At 44.9% G+C, this 17,620-nt stretch overlaps 1 long non-coding RNA gene and 1 pseudogene across 3 annotated transcripts in view; one reads left to right on the top strand and one right to left on the bottom strand.

The window, feature by feature from the left end:
* Nucleotides 1-4,012: 4,012 nt before the first annotated feature.
* LOC144339659 (uncharacterized) overlaps nucleotides 4,013-17,620 on the bottom strand; it is a 35,386-nt gene continuing 21,778 nt past the window's right edge. For 2 of the 3 annotated variants that reach the window (XR_013414919.1, XR_013414920.1), the window contains 2 exons: nucleotides 12,952-13,028; nucleotides 4,013-8,743 (listed from right to left, as the gene is read on the bottom strand). This is a non-coding gene — a long non-coding RNA (uncharacterized LOC144339659). The remainder of the gene's footprint in view (nucleotides 8,744-12,951; nucleotides 13,029-17,620) is intronic. The other variant, XR_013414921.1, reaches the window with a different exon arrangement.
* Nucleotides 13,297-17,148, top strand: LOC699424 (small ribosomal subunit protein uS4 pseudogene; annotated as a pseudogene).

Below are 17,620 nucleotides of genomic sequence, written 5' to 3'. Positions count from 1 at the left end.
GTAGAGATGGGGCTTTGCCATGTTGGCCAGGCTGATCTCAAACTCCCAGCCTCAAGTGATCCACACGCCTCAGCCTCCCAAAGTGCTGGGATTACAGGTGTGAGTCATTGTGCCCGGCCAATTCTTTACTTTTTCAAGTAAATAGATGCACACTGATTAAAAACCCAAATGAACGAAGGCTGGATACAGTGGGAAGTCAGCCTCCATATCCCCCAGCTACCCAGTCCTCCCCAGAAGCAACTGCTGTTACCAGCTTCCTATGTCCCCTTCCAGAGACAGTGTAAGTAAGCAAATATTTTGATACAAATAATAGCACACCATGGTAGCCGGAATAAAGCCTCCTCACCAAGATGTCCGTGTCCTAATGCCTGGGATCAGTAAATATGTGACACGGCAATAGGGACTGGCAGCTGATTAAAGTTAAAGACCTTGAGGTGGCAGATTAGCCCGGATTATCTAGGTGGGCCCCATGTAATCCCACAAATCCTTAAAGCTGAGAACCTTCCCAGGCTGTAGTCAGAAGATGTGACTTTGGGGTTAGAAAGACCTAGAGTTGCTGGTACTGAAGATAGAGGAAGCCAAGAAATGCAGGTGCAAAAGCACTGATTCTCTCCTTGGCCCCGGTAAGGCAGGCAGCCCTGCTGGCACCTTGGTCTCAGGCAGGTGAGGCTTGTGTCAGACTTCCTACCCCAGAATCAGAAGGTCATAAGTTTGTGTCTTCAGCCCCTAAATTTGAGACCATTTGCTACGGCAACAATAGAAAACTAATAAATACACTAGTACCCTTTTCTTTCCTTCTTTCTTTCTTTCATTTTTGTTTTTTTTTTTTTTTTTTTGATGGGGACTTGCCCTGTCGCCCAGGCTGTAGTGCAGTGACGTGATCTCGGCTCACTGCAACCTCTGCCTCCCAGGTTCAAGCGATTCTCCTGCCTCAGCCTTCCAAGGATTACCCTCAGCTAGGATTACAGATGCACAGCACCACACTTGGCTATTTTTTTTTTTTTTTTTTTTTTTGCATTTTTAGTAGAGACATGGTTTCACCACATTGGCCAGGCTGGTCCGGAACTCCTGACCTCAAGTGATCCACCCACCTCAGCCTCCCAAAGTGCTGGGATCACAGACGTGAGCCACTGCGCCCACCTGCTTCTTCTCCTTCCCTCCCTCTCCTCCCTCTCCTCCTTCTCCTTCTCCTCCTCCTCCCCATCCCCTTCTCCTCCTTCTCCTCCTCCCCCCTTCCTCCCCCCTTCCTCCTCCCCTCCCCCCCTCCCCCTCCCCCTCTTGCTTTGTTGCCCCGACTGAGTGCAGTGGTGCAATCATGGCTTATAGCAGCCTCAAACTCCTTGGCTCAAGCGACCCTCCTGACTCAGCCCCGGGAGTAGCTGGGAACACAGATATGCACTACCACACAGCTAATTTTTAAAAATTGTTTGTAGAGATGGGGTCTATGTTGCCAAGGCTAGTCTTAAACTTCTGGCCTTAAGCAATCCTCCCACCTCAGGCTCCCAAAGTCCTAGGATTAGAGGCATGAGCCACCGTGCCCCACCTCCTTTCCTCACTTAATACATTTTGAAGCCTTTTACAATATTTAGAGCTGCCTCATTCTTTTTAATGGCTGCATAGCATCTCATCATGTGAGTATTTAATCGTTCTATTAAGGATGGTCACGGGGCTACTTGAGATGTATAAATAAGTTATAAATAAGTCTGTAATGTCATACTTCCCAATTATTCTCATCTCTTAGCACACACAAATATGTTAATATTTATATAACACACTGAAGCAAATTGAAGGCACTGAGGTCATTTACCTTGGACCTTGATGGAAAAGGTTACTAATAATACATTTTCTTTTTATTTTTCTTTTTTCAATGAGACAAGTTTTCATTCTGTTGCCCAGGCTGGAATGCAGCGGCATGATCACGGCTCACTGCAGTTTCAGCCACCCAAGTACCTGGAACCACAGGTGCACACCACCACACCTGGCTAATTTTTTATTTTTAGTAGAGACAAGGTCTTATACGTTACCCAGGCTGGTCTGGAACTCCTGGGCTCAAGCGATCCTCTCACCTCAGCCTTCCAAAGTGCTGGGATTACAGGCATGAGCCACCATGCCCAGCCTATATTCTTTATATTATATAGTTTTGTTAGTTTTTTCAGACAGGCTCTCTCTCTGTCACCCAGTCTAGAGTGCAGTGAAATGACCTCAGCAACCTCCCCCTCCTGGGCTCAAGCTGTCCTCCTGCCTCAGCCTCCCAAGTAGCTGGGACCACAGGCATGCACTACCACACTTGGCTAATTTTTGTATCCTTTTGGTAGAGACAGGGTTTCACCATATTACCCAGGCTGGTCTCAAACTCCTAGACTCAAGCAATCCATCTGCCTTGGCTCCCAAAGTGCTAGGATTACAAGTGTAAGCCACCACACCTGACATATAGTTATGAAACACACCAACACACATACAGGAAAATATATTGATATTGAATTTATATATAAAACTTTTTTAAACCAAGGGTCCCACTCTGTCACCCAGGCTGGAGTACAGTGGCATGATCCTAGCTCATTGCAACCTCAAACTCTAGGGCTCAAGGGATCCTCCCACCTCAGCCTCTCAAGTAGCTAGGACTACAGGTGTGCGCCACCACACCCATGTAATTTTATTTTATCTTTTTGGAGTCAGAGTCTCTATTGCCCAGGCTGGTCTCAAACTCCTGGGTTCAAGTAACCCTCCTACTTCAACTTCCCAAAGTGTTGGTATTACAAGCATGAGCTACCACACCTGGCCTATACAAAACTTCTAAGTCTTTAATTATTTTGAAGAAGTTGATTTTTAAAAAAATTTTTTAATTTATAATATCAGGCTTTATAAGATTTAATATTTTAAATATCAGGCTTTATGCCTGAAATAGTTGATTCTCATTATTCACCACAGTTATGTTCTATAAAGTCACTGCAAACACTGAATCTGTTAATACTAAATTATTGCTCCTAGTGGAAATACAGGGTTAAGTTCCTATGAGCCTCTGGCCACATTTTTGTAAACTGGAATGCCACTTGTGGTATAGGTTCATTTGCCAACTTCCTTGCATAACAAACCAGTTTCATTAGCATTGCAAACCTGTTCTTCCACAGGATGCTTTTCCTGTATAACACTCGGCAGGTATTTTAAAAATTCTTCCAGTCTCCTGATCTGCAGAACATGCCTCACCTGCAACTTGATGTTTTTCACTCCATGTCACCTTCTGAAACACGTTGCTGACCAGCAATGGCTGAGAAGGGTTTAACAATGTTCTGATCCTGTATTGCGTGACTGGAAGTTTCTTGGGCTTTCAGCTTCACAGTGCTGTCTGCTATGGTTGGTTAAATGGGTCGTCATCTCAGGAATCCACAAATGTAGCCACTTCTCCATAGCTTCATCATAGATTGGCAGTCTTCCTCTTCCTTTTTCTGGATGGACTGTATTGTTAACTCATTCACGCTGAACTCACAGCCAACAGCACTACAACTCATACCTGACACGAAGACTATTGAAGGCCCATCCCAGCCTTCCTGTGCCAAGGAATGCTGGACAGCACTTCAGCACTCTGTATGGAGCCGTTTTGAACAGGTGCAGTGGCTCACACCTATAATCTCAACACTTTGGGAAGCCAAGGTGGGTGGATCACTTGAGGTCAGGAGTTCGAGACCAGCCTGGCCAACATAGTGAAACCCCATCTCTACTAAAAATACAAAAATTAGCTGGGCGTAGTGGTGCACACCTGTAATCCCAGCTACTAGGGAAGCTGAGGCAGGAGAATTGCTTGAACCCCAAAGTGCAGTGGTTGCAGTGAGCTGAGATTGTGCCACTGCATTCCAGCCTGGGTAACAGAGCAAGATTCTCTCAGAAAAAAAAAAAAAAAAATCACCACCAAAAGGCACAAAAATGTGAAAAATGTGGCACGAAGACCACAAAAAGGACACTGATTTACAATATGAGTGCAAAAGAAGAAGGCAGGGTGTCACCTTGTTTGACTTCATTTGCGAACATGCATGTTAGGTGATAAAAATTTTTGCCACTCTGTGCATATCTACAAACAGCTGCAAAAGTGCCAGGAGAACTGATTTTGGAGTTACAAGTAAATTTTAGTGAGTAGTTGAATTCACAAAATAGAGTTAATGAATAATGAGGACTCTCTAGATGCAATTGCTGATCAAGATAACTTTTTAAAGATGATCGCTTCCATTTTTTTTTAGAGTTCTCATTGATTAGAAAATGTGTTTGCAGGCCGGGTGCGTTGGCTTACACCTGTAATCCCAGCACTTTGGGAGGCCGAGGCAGGCGGATCACGAGGTCAGGAGATCAAGACCACCCTGTAACACAGTGAAACCCTGTCTCTACTAAAAATACAAAAAATTAGCTGGGTGTGGTGGTGCGCGTCTGTGGTCCCAGCTACTCGGGAGGCTGAGGGAGGAGAATGGCGTGAACCCAGGAGGCGGAGCTTGCAGTGAGCCGAGATCGCACCACTGCACTCCAGCCTGGGCGACAGGTGAGACTCCTTCTCAAAAAAAAAAAATGTGTTTGCTCAAGTAGGTGGGAACAAACAGGAGACTGTTTATCCCTATTTAAACATTTTCTGTTCTTGCCATTAACTAGATTTCAGATACTTTAATCTATTTAATTCATAGTTCAAAGCAATCGTCTAGTCCTGAAATCTAATAGCTTTTCTTTTCATTCACAAATTGACATTGTCTTGTGATATCGTCAATGAATTCTGAGTCCAGGCAAACTTTTCCATTTCAAATCATCACTAACCAAAAGAAACACAATTTCAGCTACAAATGCAATCATGTCATTTCAAATTCTGTAGTCGCACATTATAGTAAAAAAGAAACATGTAAAACTAACATTTTAACATTTAATTTCACCCAACATGAAATATCATTGGAAAATGATGTATTTTGCAGTACGATCCGCATGAAAAACATTAGCGAGGTACTTAACAATTTTCTGTACTAAGTCTTTGGAAGTGTATGTTGATGCCAACATCTCGTTCAGGCTGGTATCATTAACAGTAAGTGCTCGCTATGTGAAGATCTTGTTGAACAGCACAGTTTTATTTCAAAAACAACACTCGAGCCATTCCTCAAGTACATGTAAATATTATTCTAGTAGCTATAACTTTTTTTAGAATTAAATTTGTATTAATAACACTGGCTAGTAGCTACTAGTAAACAATTCCTAAACTCACTTTTCCAAAGCTGAATTTTTGCTTTGGAAACACACACTTTTTCAATACACATTTGTATCTGTACATACATATGAAATATGTTCACATGATCCATGCAGTATTCTTTTCTTTCTTTCCTTCTTTTCTTTCTTGTCTTTTTGTTTTTGTTTTTATTTTTTTGGAGACAGGGTCTAACTCTCATAGCCCAGGCTGGAGTGCAGTGGTATGACATGATCTTGGCTCACTGCAACCTCTACCTGCCAGGCTCAAGTGATCCTCCCACCTCAGCCTCCCAAGTAGCTGGGACTATAGGCGTGCACCACTGCACCTGGCTAATTTTCTGTCTTTTTTAAAGAGATGGAGTTTTACCATGTTTCCCAGGCTGGTCTGGAACTCCTGGGCTCAAGCTATCTGTCTGCCTCAGCCTCCCAAAGTGTTGTGATGATGGACATGAGCCACTGTGCTTGGCAATATTAATTTTTAAAAAAATTTTTTAGGATTAGAGGGTCACTCTGTCACCCAGGATAGAATGTGGTAGTGTGATGATAGGTCACTAGCAGACTCAAGCTCCTGGGCTCAAGGGATTCTCCTGCCTCAGCCTCCTAAGTAGGTAGGACTACAGGTGCACATCTGGCTAATTTTTTAAATGTTTTGTGGAGATGGCTAATTTTTAAAATTTTTTGTGAAGATGCGGTCTCACTATGATGTCCAGGATGGTCTCAGACTCCTGGCCGCAAGTCATCCTCCCGCCTTAACCTCATAAGGTGCTGGGGTTACAGGTGTGAGCCACCGCGCTCCGCCTCCCTAATCTTTACTGTATTACCTACTGGGCAATGTAAGTGATTTTTTGACTGCCAGTCTAGGGAGTCAGATGACTGTCCAGCTTGTGGTGGCCGGCCTCCAAGACCGTCCCATGATCCCTGCCTTCTGTTCTTCAGACCCTGTGTAGGCCCTTCCCACACTGGATCAGACTTGCTCTGTGTGACCAGCAGACATGCGGAAGGAATGGTAGAAGTAACTAGGTCATAAAACACAGTTTGGCTTTCTTCTTTCTCCCTCTTTTGGTTCACTCACTCTGGAGGAAGCCAGCTGCAGTGTCTTGAGGCCACCCAAGGAGGGGCCCTCTTGGCTAAGAGCTGAGGCCTCCAGCCACGAGCTTTCTGCCCCCAGATGACCGCAGCCCCAGCTGACAGCAAGATGGCTCACGAGAGGCCCCGAGGCGGAACTACCCAGCTAAGCTACTCTCATTCCTGATCTACAGAAACTGAGAAAATAAATGTTTTAAGTCACCGAAGTTTGAAGTAACTCGTTATGTAGCAATAAGTTACTAACACACAGACTTAACTTTAAAAGTTATATTTAGCTGGGCACAGTGGCTCATGCCTGTAATCCCAGCACTTTGGGAGGCTAAGGTGGGCAGATCACCTGAGGTCAGGGGTTCGAGACCAACCTGGCCAACATGGGAAACTCCATCTCTACTAAAAATACTAAAATTTGCCGGGCGTGGTGGCGGGTGCCTGTAGTCCCAGCTACTCGGGAGGCTGAGGCAGAAGAATTGCTTGAATCCAGGAGGGGGAGTTTGCAGTGAGTGGAAATGACGCCACTGCACTCCAGCCTGGGCGACAGAATGAGACTCCATCTAATAATAATAATAATAATAATAATAATAATAATGTTTAGATATATAGAATGTTATATTTAGAAGACAGAATGTTATATTTAGATATAAAGAATTTAAGAGACTAAAGACTTTTCACAGTTTTTTTCAAACTTTTGAAATTTGATATTTCAAAAAATAAATCTTGGCGGGGCACAGTGGCTCATGCCTGTAATCCCAGCATTTTGGGAGGCTGAGGTTGGCAGATCACTTGAGGTCAGGAGCTCGAGACCAGCCTGGGTAATGTGGCAAAACCCCATCTCTAAAAAAATACAAAACACTAGCCGAGTATTGTGGTGCATGCCTATAGTCCCAACAACTTGAAGAGACACAGGAGGTTGAGGCTACAGCGAGCCATGATCATGCCACTGCACTCCAGCCTGGGCGACAGGGTGAGTCTGTGAATCAATTAATCCATCTTACATCAGCCACTTCTTAGGAATGCTTTAAACCAACTCAACCTTTTTAGATTAAGCATAGATGAGCGAAATACAATATAGAAATATTAGTTTTACTTAAAATTCTGAAAAAGCAACAAAATATTATATTCATGTAGAATCAATTGTGAAAAAAACTGATTCCTGAAGTCACAAAGTCTATTCCTTTATTGTATCAACTTTATGTTCAATTAATATTTTTCAGAATATTTCTATGAACTAAAAATTCATTATAAATCCTATCAAGAATCAAACTTACTAAATGTTAACTTTAAAAGCCAGTAAGATGCTACAACACAGATGAACCTTGAAACATACTAAGAGAGGTTGGGTGTGTTAGCTCATGTCTGTAATCCCAGGGCTTTGGGAGGCTGAGGCGGGCAGATCACTTGAGCCCAGGAGTTCGAGACCAGCCTGGCTAACATGGTGCAACCTTGTTTCTACAAAAAAAATACAAAAAAATGAGCAGGGCATGGTGGTGCACACCCATAGTCCCACCGACTCAGGAGACTGAGATAGGAGGGTCACTTGAGCCCAGGGAGGTAAAGACTGCAGTGAGCTATGATTGCACCACTGGGCTCCAGCCTGAGCAACAGAGCGAGACCTGGTCTTAAAAAAGAAAACACACGGCCGGGCGTGGTGGTTCAAGCCTGTAATCCCAGCACTTTGGGAGGCCGAGACGGGCGGATCACGAGGTCAGGAGATCGAGACCATCCTGGCTAACACGGTGAAACCCCGTCTCTACTAAAAAATACAAAAAACTAGCCGGGCGCGGTGGCGGGCGCCTGTAGTCCCAGCTACTCGGGAGGCTGAGGCAGGAGAATGGCGGGAACCCGGGAGGCGGAGCTTGCAGTGAGCCGAGATCTGGTCACTACGCTCCAGCCTGGGCGACAGAGCAAGACTCCGTCTCAAAAAAAAAAAAAAAAGAAAGAAAACACACACACACACACACATATACACACACACACAATGTGAAAGTCAGTCACAAAGGGCCACATCTTACTGTTTCATTTATCTGAAATGCCTAGAATCAGTAAGTCTATACAGATGGAAAGCAGGTTAGTGGCTGCCTAGGGATGAGGGCATGGAAGGAAATGGGAATGACTGCTAATTGCTATGGGGTTTCTTTTAGGGGTGATGAAAAGATCCCAACATAGTGGTAATGGTTATACAATTCTGTGAACATACTATCAATCACTGAATCGTGTATTTTTACTGGGATTTAATTCATGTTACATCTCAATAAAACTATTTTTTAAAGAAGAAAATGTTCAAAGAACAAGGGTTGCTAAATAACAGAGGATAACTGTTGTTTGACAGCAGCACAAAGGTTCTTTCCCAAAAAGTGTAATGTCCCTGCAGAATGAGTGCAACAGGATCTTCTCTTGAACCTGGATAGCTGGCTGTCCTGAAGGCGGTGATACAGAACTGAAAGCAACAAGATAGCTATGAAGGAAAAAGAAAATCAGTGTGGCTACCAAGACATTTTAGTGTCTGCTTTCAAGAGGGTCCCACCCATGCTTGGCTCATGATATGGGGTAAGTCTCTTGTTAGAGTGGAACACATAGGTCAGTGTAAAGTGTTGAGAGAGGCACCTGACTCTGAGCAAGAGCTCCATGAATATTAGATTTCTATTTTTAAAAACCTGCTAAAAGTCTGGGCGCAGCGGCTCATGCCTGTAATCTCAGCACTTTGGGAGGCTGTAGTGGGTAGGATCATTTGAGCCCAGGAGTTTGAGACCAGCCTGAGCAACACAGTGAGAACCCATGTCTACCAAAAATTTATCCAAGTTTGGTGCACGCTTGTAGTCCCAACTGCTCAGGAGGCTTGAACCCAAGAGTTTGAAGCTGCAGTGAGCCAAGATCATGCCACTGCATTCCAGCCTGGCCAACAGAGGGAGCCTGCCTCAAAAAAAAAAAAAAAAAAAAAAAAGAATAAAAAAAATGAAGTCACTAACAAAGGAGGGTAGGAAATAGTTAACAATGCAGTTATATTCTCTTTAGAGACACCCAATACCAGATAACAAAAACAGTAAAGATGGCTATCTTAGTCCCTTTTCTGTTGCTATAACTGAATGCCTGAGACTGGGTAATTTGTAAAGAAAATACATTCATTTCTTACAGTCTGGAGGCTGGAAGTCTAAGGTCAAGGAGCTGCGTCTGGTAAGGACCTTCTTGCTAGTGGGGACTCTCTGCAGAGTTCCAAATTGGTGTAGGGTCACATGGCAAGGAGTACACAAGAGAATGCCAACTGACTCTTACAACAGACTCGGTCTTATAATAACTAACCCATTCCCAAGATAACCCATTAATCCATTAACCCATTAATCCATGATATATTAATCCATTGGTGAGGACAGAGCACTAATGACCCAATCACCTTGTACAGGCTCCACCTGTCAATATCGTTACATTTGGGATTAAGTTTCAACGTGAGTTTCAGAGGGGAGAAGCATTCAAACCATAGCAAGCTCCTAGGATGATAGAAAAATATAAGAGCAAACTGTACCAAAAGGAAACTAAATTTTATATATACTGCTATAGTTTGAATTATGTGTCCTCCCAAAATTTATATGTTGAAACCTAATCACCAAGATGATGGTATTAGAAGGTGGAGGTTTCAGGGAGGCGATTGGGTCATGAGGGCTCTGTCCTCACAAATGGGATTAATGACTTTATAAAAGATATATAAGGGAGCTGCCTCCCTCCTTTTCGCCCTTCCACCATGTGAAGACAAAGCATCCATCCCCTCTGGAGGGCAAAACAACAAGGCATCATCTTGGAAGTACAGACCAGGCCCTCACCAGACTTCCTAGAACATTGACTTTGGACTTTCTAGTATCCAGAACCACAAGAAATAAATTTCTATTGTTTATAAATTACCCAGTCTCACGTATTTTGTTATAGCAGCACAAATGGACTAAGACATGCAGACAAGAATTTACGATAGGCCAGGCACAGTGGCTCATGCCTGTAATCCCAGCACTTTAGGAGGCCAAGATGGGCGGATCTCCTGAGGTCAGGAGTTCGAGAACAGCCTGACCAATATGGTGAAACCCCATTTCTACTAAAATACAAAAATTAGCTGGGTGTGATGGCAGGCACCTGTAATCCCAGCTACTTGGGAGGCTGAGGCAGGAGGATCGCTTGAACCCAGGAGGCGGAGGTTGTAGTGAGCTGAGATCATGCCACTGTACTCCAGCCTGGGCAACAGAGCAAGACTCCATCTCAAAAAAGAATTTATGATAAACAAGTCAGGCTGTCCAGATGCAATGGCTCATGCCTGAAATTCCAGCACTTTAGGAGTCCAAGGTAGGAGGATTGCTCTAGCCCAGGAGTTCAAGACCAGCTTGGGCAACATAGCAAGACCCTGCCTCTTAAAAACATATATAAAAATAAAAAATTGTCCAGGCATGGTGGCACACACCTGTAAGTCTCAGCTACTCAAGAGGCTGAGGTGGGAGGATCACTTGAGCCTGGGAGGTCAAGGCTGCAGTGAGCCATTATCATGCCACTGCATTCCAGCCTGGGCAATAGAGCAAGACACTGTCTCAAAAAAGAAAAAAAAAAATTCAGGCTAAGTAATATATTAGACCAATTGAAAGGGATCAATAGAAACATTAAAGAAAGATTCTATAGTGGGTTAATTCTGTAGTGTCCCCTCAAAATTCACATCCACCTGCCACCTCAGAATGTGCCCTTTTGATACTAGGGTCTTTACAGATGTAATTAGTTAAGATGAGATTATGCTGGAAGACTCCTTATAATAAGAGGAGAAGGGTCAGGCACTGTGGCTCATGCCTGTAACCCCAGCACTTTGGGAGGCGAGGCGGGTGGATCACTTGAGGTCAGGAGTTCGAGACCAGCCTGGCCAACATGGTGAAACCCTGTCTCTACTAAAAATACACAAATTAGCTAGGCATAGTGGCGGGTGCATGTAATCCTGGCTACTTGGGAGGCTGAGGCTTGAGAATCACTTGAACACGGGAGACGGAGGTTGCAGTGAGCCAAGATCATGCCACTGCACTCCAGCCTGGGCAACACAATGAGACTCTGTGTCAGGAAAAAAAAAAAAGAGGAGAGGAGAAGACACACACAGATGCCCAGCAGAGACGGCAGCCGTGTGAAGACAGAGGCAGAGGTTGGTATGTATGATGCTGCCCCGAGACAAGGAACGCCAAAGATTGCTAGCAACCACCAGCAAGTGGAAGAGGCAGGGAAGGATTCTTTCCCAGCGCTTTAAAAGAGAGCATGGTCCTGACAACACTTTGATCTCGGACTCCTGGCTTCCGGAACTATGAGAGAATGAACCTCTGCACCCGTATTTGCTGTTTAGTTATGGTGACCCCAGGAAACTGATACATATGCCATGTAGTGCAGCCACTCAACCACAAGGGGCACTGTCTGGCAGCAAGTTCTACAAACACAAAAGGTCCAAAATAATTACTGAAGTTCACAGAGAAAGCCATACAAATAGCATTCAAATATTTTTAACGATGATCAACAGGCTACAATTTATCATTTTAAAAAACATAAAACCATTATCATCTTGCTGAATAATTTGTGACCTTTGTAACAAACTGGCTGGGAACCGCTTTTAAAGAACATCCTGGTCCTGCTATCATTACACACATGGGAGGGTATCTGTAGGATAAATTCCCCCAACAATTCCCTTTCCAGGAAGAGATGTATATTTTTAATTTCAATAGACAACAGCCGAATTGCCCTCCAAGGAGGAGGTACATTACACTCGCCAGAAATATGTGTGAATGGCTGTTTTCCCCAGCCTTGGCAATACTTTGCCAAGCTAAGAGGTAAGAACAGGCTTTAAAACAAACCCCGATGCAGTTCCCAAGGACAGGACTAGGGGCCTCAGACCCACATTTCCTAGCACAGGTGCTTCACCAGCCTGCCATGGCCCCTTCTCCGTCCAGTTTAGCAAGGGCGTGGCAGATTTCCTTGCAGGCACAGAGCCCAGCCTTCCAGACATCACACTTAAACTGGTTCCTACCACATCTGCAAGGAGAATCTCTTCCTCCAAGTCAGCAGTGTTTACAATAAGCAGTACGCTTTTCCCTGAGTCACTCTGAATATAGAGACCAGAAACCAATTCCAGGGTAGCAAAGGGACAGCCACTATGGTGACCTCAAGCATACAAATCACACACCTGCTTGTTCTGCCTGGTGAAGCCCTGCTGGGACCATGCATAGTCCTGTCCTCAGTGCTCAGGCACAGAACACTTAGGAGAGGAAGGCGAGGTTTCAGCTGCATGAGGTGGCATCATAGGAATTGTCTTCTCCCTGACACCCCCCAATGGCACTCAACAGCCTCACTGTCCTGACCCTAAACCACTTTGTGATTCACCCCTGGGAAGGGCAGGCAGTGAAGAACTACGGATAGAGAAGAGGAGTTGGGGAGTTACCAAGCTGTTTGCTGACCTCTTCGTTTGACTCAGAACCTGACCTTAATCTTGCTTCCAGAAAAACAATGGGCCCCATTCCTGCCCAAGCTTGCCTTCTGCAACCCAGACTATCTTAGAACGCGATGGGAGTCAAGAACGCTTTCTTTAAGGTGAAGCTGTAGACAGGTTCCCCTCACCTCCCACCTCTGCCCACATTATCTGCCTCTAGCAAATAATGGTAGTCATGACTGTACCTGTTATCCAGGAGAACACCAATCAATGGCTGTAAAGACATGAATGTATGGTTTTAGATGGTGTCTGCCTGCCTTTGCTGAAAAAGGTAAGAAGAGCAAACATTTATATATTACCATTTGTCAGTACTGCTCAAAGCACTTTTATAATATTAAACATTCATGCTGTACTCCTTACAGCAATCACAAGAGCAAGGCACTAAAACTATTCCCATTGTACAGATGAGCAAACTGAGACACTGAGAGATTGGGAACTTTGCCCAGTGAGTAAGTAGGAGATACAATAAGGAGCCACGAGGGCAGGGAGCTCCACTCCTGCCCTCCCCAGCCCTCTGTTCACTCCTGAGCATGACTGGTACCTCACAGGTGCTCAGAGAGCCGCTGGATGCAGATGAGGGAACAGCTGTGGACATTCAGTCCCTCAGACCACAAAAGGACTTTGGAAGGAGAAGAACCCTGGAAGAATGCCATGTTACTGGCAAAGGTTTGGGTTCTTACCCTAATGATTTGTAAACACAAAGGGACAATAGCGCTAAGTGATAGCAAAGCCAATCTAAACAGAATCACAGCAGTCAACCACAAGAACCCACAACGTTTCTTTTTTCTTTCTTTTTTTTTTTTTTTTTTGAGACAGAGTTTTGCTTTTGTTGCCCAGGCTGGAATGCAATGGCGCGATCTCGGCTCGCCACAACCTCCACCTCCCAGGCTCACCCAATCCTCCCAGCTGGGATTACTGGCACACACCACCACACCCAGCTAATTTTTGTATTTTAGGTAGAGACAGGGTTTCACTATGTTCCCAGGCTGGACTCAAGCTACCCGCCTACCTCAGTCTCCCAAAGTGCTGGAATTACAGGCATGAGCCACCGTGCCTGAACCCTAGTCGTCTACTTTTTTTTTTTTCTTTTTTTTTTGAGACGGAGTCTCACTCTTGCCAGGCTGGAGTGCAGTGGCACAATCTCAGCTCACTGCAACCTCTGCCTCCCGAGTTCAAGCGATTCCTGCCTCAGCCTCCCCGAGTAGCTGGGACTACAGGCGTGCACCACCACACCCAGCTGATTTTTGTATTTTTAGTAGAAATGGGGTTTCAGCATGTCGGCCAGGATGGTCTTGATCTCTTGACCTCGTGATCCACCCGCCTTGGCCTCCCAAAGTGTTGGGATTACAGGCGTGAGCCACTGTGCCCGGCCCAGTCTTTTTCTTAAAAGATCTGCTCACAATTCCAATTATTTGTGCAAGCCTGTACTAAGTACAAGAGAAAAGTGTTTCCTCTCAGCCAGGACAGAAAGTAGGAATCTTCCTCTAACTGCAGTCCTTTTCTACGGCCACTATAACAAATTACCACAAACTGAGGGGGCGTGAGACAACATACATGTATGATCTTACCGTTCTGGAGGTTGGAAGTCCTAAAGTCAAGGAATTAGAGCCGTGCTGAGTCCCTGAGGGAGGAACCCCTCTGCTGTCCTGCCAACTTCCGGAGGCTGTCTGTGTTCCTTGGCACAGGCCCTTCCTCCATCTCCAAATCTCACCTGACCTCTGCTTCTACCACATCTTCATCTCGGACCCTTCTGCCTCCCTCTCATGAAGACCCTTGTGTCTACACTGGGCCCACCTGGATAACCCAGGCTAGTCTCCCCACATCAAGATCTGTAATCACTTCTGCGAAGTCCCTCTTGTCAAGGAAAGCAACATTCACAGTCTCTGTGGATTGGAATGCAGACCTCTTGGGGGAGGGGCATTATTCTGTTGATGGCAATAACCAGAGCCATTTCTTTTTCTTTTCTTTTTTTTTTTTTTTGAGACAGAATCTCACTCTATTGCCAGGCTGCAGTGCAGTGGTGTGATCTCGGCTCACTGCAACCTCCGCCTCCCACCCCCTTCGAGTTCAAGTGATTCTCCTACCTCTGCCTCCCAAGTAACTGAGACTACAGATGGACGCTACCACACTTGCCTTTTTTTTTTTTTTTTTGAGACAAGAGTCTCGCTCTGTCGCCCAGGCTGGAGTGCAGTGGTGCGATCTTGGCTCACTGCAAGCTCCGCCTCCTGGGTTCACACCATTCTCCTGCCTTAGACACCCAAGTAGCTGGGACTACAGGCACCCGCCACCACGCCCAGCTAATTTTTTTTTTTTTTTTTTGTATTTTTAGTAAAGACAGGGTTTCACCATGTTAGCCAGGATGGTCTCAAACTCATGGCTTCAAGTGATCTGCCTGCCTTGGCCTCCCAAAGTGCTGGGATTACAGGTGTGAGCCGCTGTGCCCAGCCCCTACCATTCTTTTTAAAGCCTAGAAAAAAAAAAATCACTTTCCCAATCTGCAAAATGGCTACTGTCCTCAATTTCCCCAAACTAATGCCTCTCAATTATGACCTCAAATCTGTCACCCTCCAAAGAGATAGCAGATGCCCTCAGGAAGGCCTTAGTTTCCCCAACATGCTTGGGTCTAAACCCACACACTCTGCCTTCCCTTCTGTTACAAGAGAAGAAGTGCACTGCTTCCCCCTCCACGCCCCCACCTGATTCCTGGATCCACCGTGCTTGGTCTTCCCACACATTTTGTTCTTGTAATTCTTCCTGTTCTTCAACTGTGTTCTCTCTGAGATTATTATCATTACATAAAAACATGCTTTAAATATCTCTCTCAGCTTTTGAAATTATTTAAAAAGTAGTTAAGTTGTACAATGTAAGTTCATTGACCACAATGGATTTAAGTTAGAAATCAATCACAAGATAGCTGGAAAAATCCCCAAGTAAATTGGAAACTAAAAAATACACTTCTAGCCAGGCGTGGTGGCTCATGCCTGTAATCCCACTACTTTGGGAGGCCAAGGCAGGCAGATCGCTTGAGGTCAGGACTTCAAGACCAGCCTGGCCAACATGGTGAAACCCCGTCTCTACTAAAAATACAAAAATTAGCTGAGCGTGGTGAAAGGCGCATCCCAGTTACTCAGGAAGCTGGAGCACAAGAATCGATTAAATCCAGGATGTGGAGGCTGCAGTGAGCTGAGATTGCACCACTACACTCCAGCCTCGATGATAGAGCAAGACTCTGTCTCAAAAGATAAATAAGAATGAAAATAAAAATAAACTGAATGAAAGTGAAAACATATCAATGTGAGATGCCACTAAAGTCATACTCAGAGGGAATTTACACCATTTACTGCCTACATTAGAAAAGAAGTCTCAAATCAAAGCAAATCAATGACTTCCGCCTTTACAGTAAGAAACTAGAAAAAGAGCAAATAAAATCCAGTAAGGAGAAGAAAGGAAACAAAGAACAGAACAGAAATTAATATAATCAGGAAAAGAGAGAGAGAGAGAGACTCATTATAACCAAAAGTTTGAGGAAAATCAAAACAATTGATAAACCTCTAGCCAGACAGATCAGAAAAAAATACGAAAGACACAAACCAATCTCAGAAAAGACAGGTAGCATCACTACCAATGTTAAAAGGATAAGGGCATATTATGAACAACTTTGTATCAATAGAATCAGCACCTTAGATGAAACATATAAAAATTTTGAGCTCTTTGTCAATGACCAGGGCCTGCGCTTAGGCATAGATGGGCAAGTGGAGCCAACACGCCAGCGGCCCGGAGCTGGGTTTGTCGCAAAACTTATGTGACCCCGCAGAGACCCTTCGAGAAATCTCATCTCGACCAAAAGCTGAAGCTGATTGGCGAGTATGGGCTCCAGAACAAATGTGAGGTGTGGAGGGTCAAATTTACCCTGGTCAAGATCCACAAGGCTGCCAGGGAGCCGCTGACACTTGACGAGAAGGACCCACAGCTTCTGTTCGAAGTCACTCCCTGCTGCAGTGGCTGGTCCGCACTGGGGAGCTGGATGAGGGAAAGATGAAGCTGGATTACATCGTGGGCCTGAAGATCGATGATTTCTTAGAGAGATGCCTACAGACCCAGGTCTTCAAGCTGGGCTTGGGTAAGTCCATCCGCCACGGTTGTGTGCTTATCCGCCAGGTCATATCCGTGTCCATGAGCAGGTGGTGAATATCCCGTTTTTCACTGTCCGCCTGGATTCCCAGAAGCAATCGACTTCTCCCTCTGCCTCCCTATGGGGGTGGCCACCCCAGCCACGTGAAGAGGAAGAATGCCAAGATGGACCAGGGTGGGGCTGGAGCCAGAGATGACAAGGAGGAGGATTAATCCTGCTTGTCCCCTCCTGGGCTGGTGGATTGTCTAGTTTTCCTGCCAAGTGATAAAACAGGATCAATGCTTTATTTAACCAACTAAAATAGTGAAAAACAGAAATTAAGGTCACTCAAGAAGAACTGGGCCAGGCACGGTGACACAAGCCTGTAACACCAGCACTTTGAGAGGCCGAGGAGAGAGAATCGATGTAGCCCAGGAGTTCAACCAGCCTGAGCAACACAGTGAGACGCCCATCTCAAAAATAAAAATTAAAATTAAAATTTAAAAATTAGCCAGGCATGACTGTGGCACACCTGTAGTCCCAGCTACTGGGGAGGCTAGAGGGGAGGATCACCTGAGCTCAGGAAATTAAGGCTACAGTGAGCCATGACTGCAGCACTACACTCCAGCCTGGGTGACAGAGAAGACCCTGTTTCAAAAAAAAAAAAAAAAAAGAAAGAAAGAAAGAAATAGAAAACCTAAATAGCCCCATATCCTTAAAACAAGGTTCCAAATGATTTTGTT

This window comes from Macaca mulatta, chromosome 3, assembly GCF_049350105.2.
Source record: "Macaca mulatta isolate MMU2019108-1 chromosome 3, T2T-MMU8v2.0, whole genome shotgun sequence".
Lineage (NCBI taxonomy): Eukaryota > Metazoa > Chordata > Mammalia > Primates > Cercopithecidae > Macaca > Macaca mulatta.
Note: the sequence above shows the minus strand (reverse complement) of the source record. Positions and strands in the feature narration are given on the sequence as shown.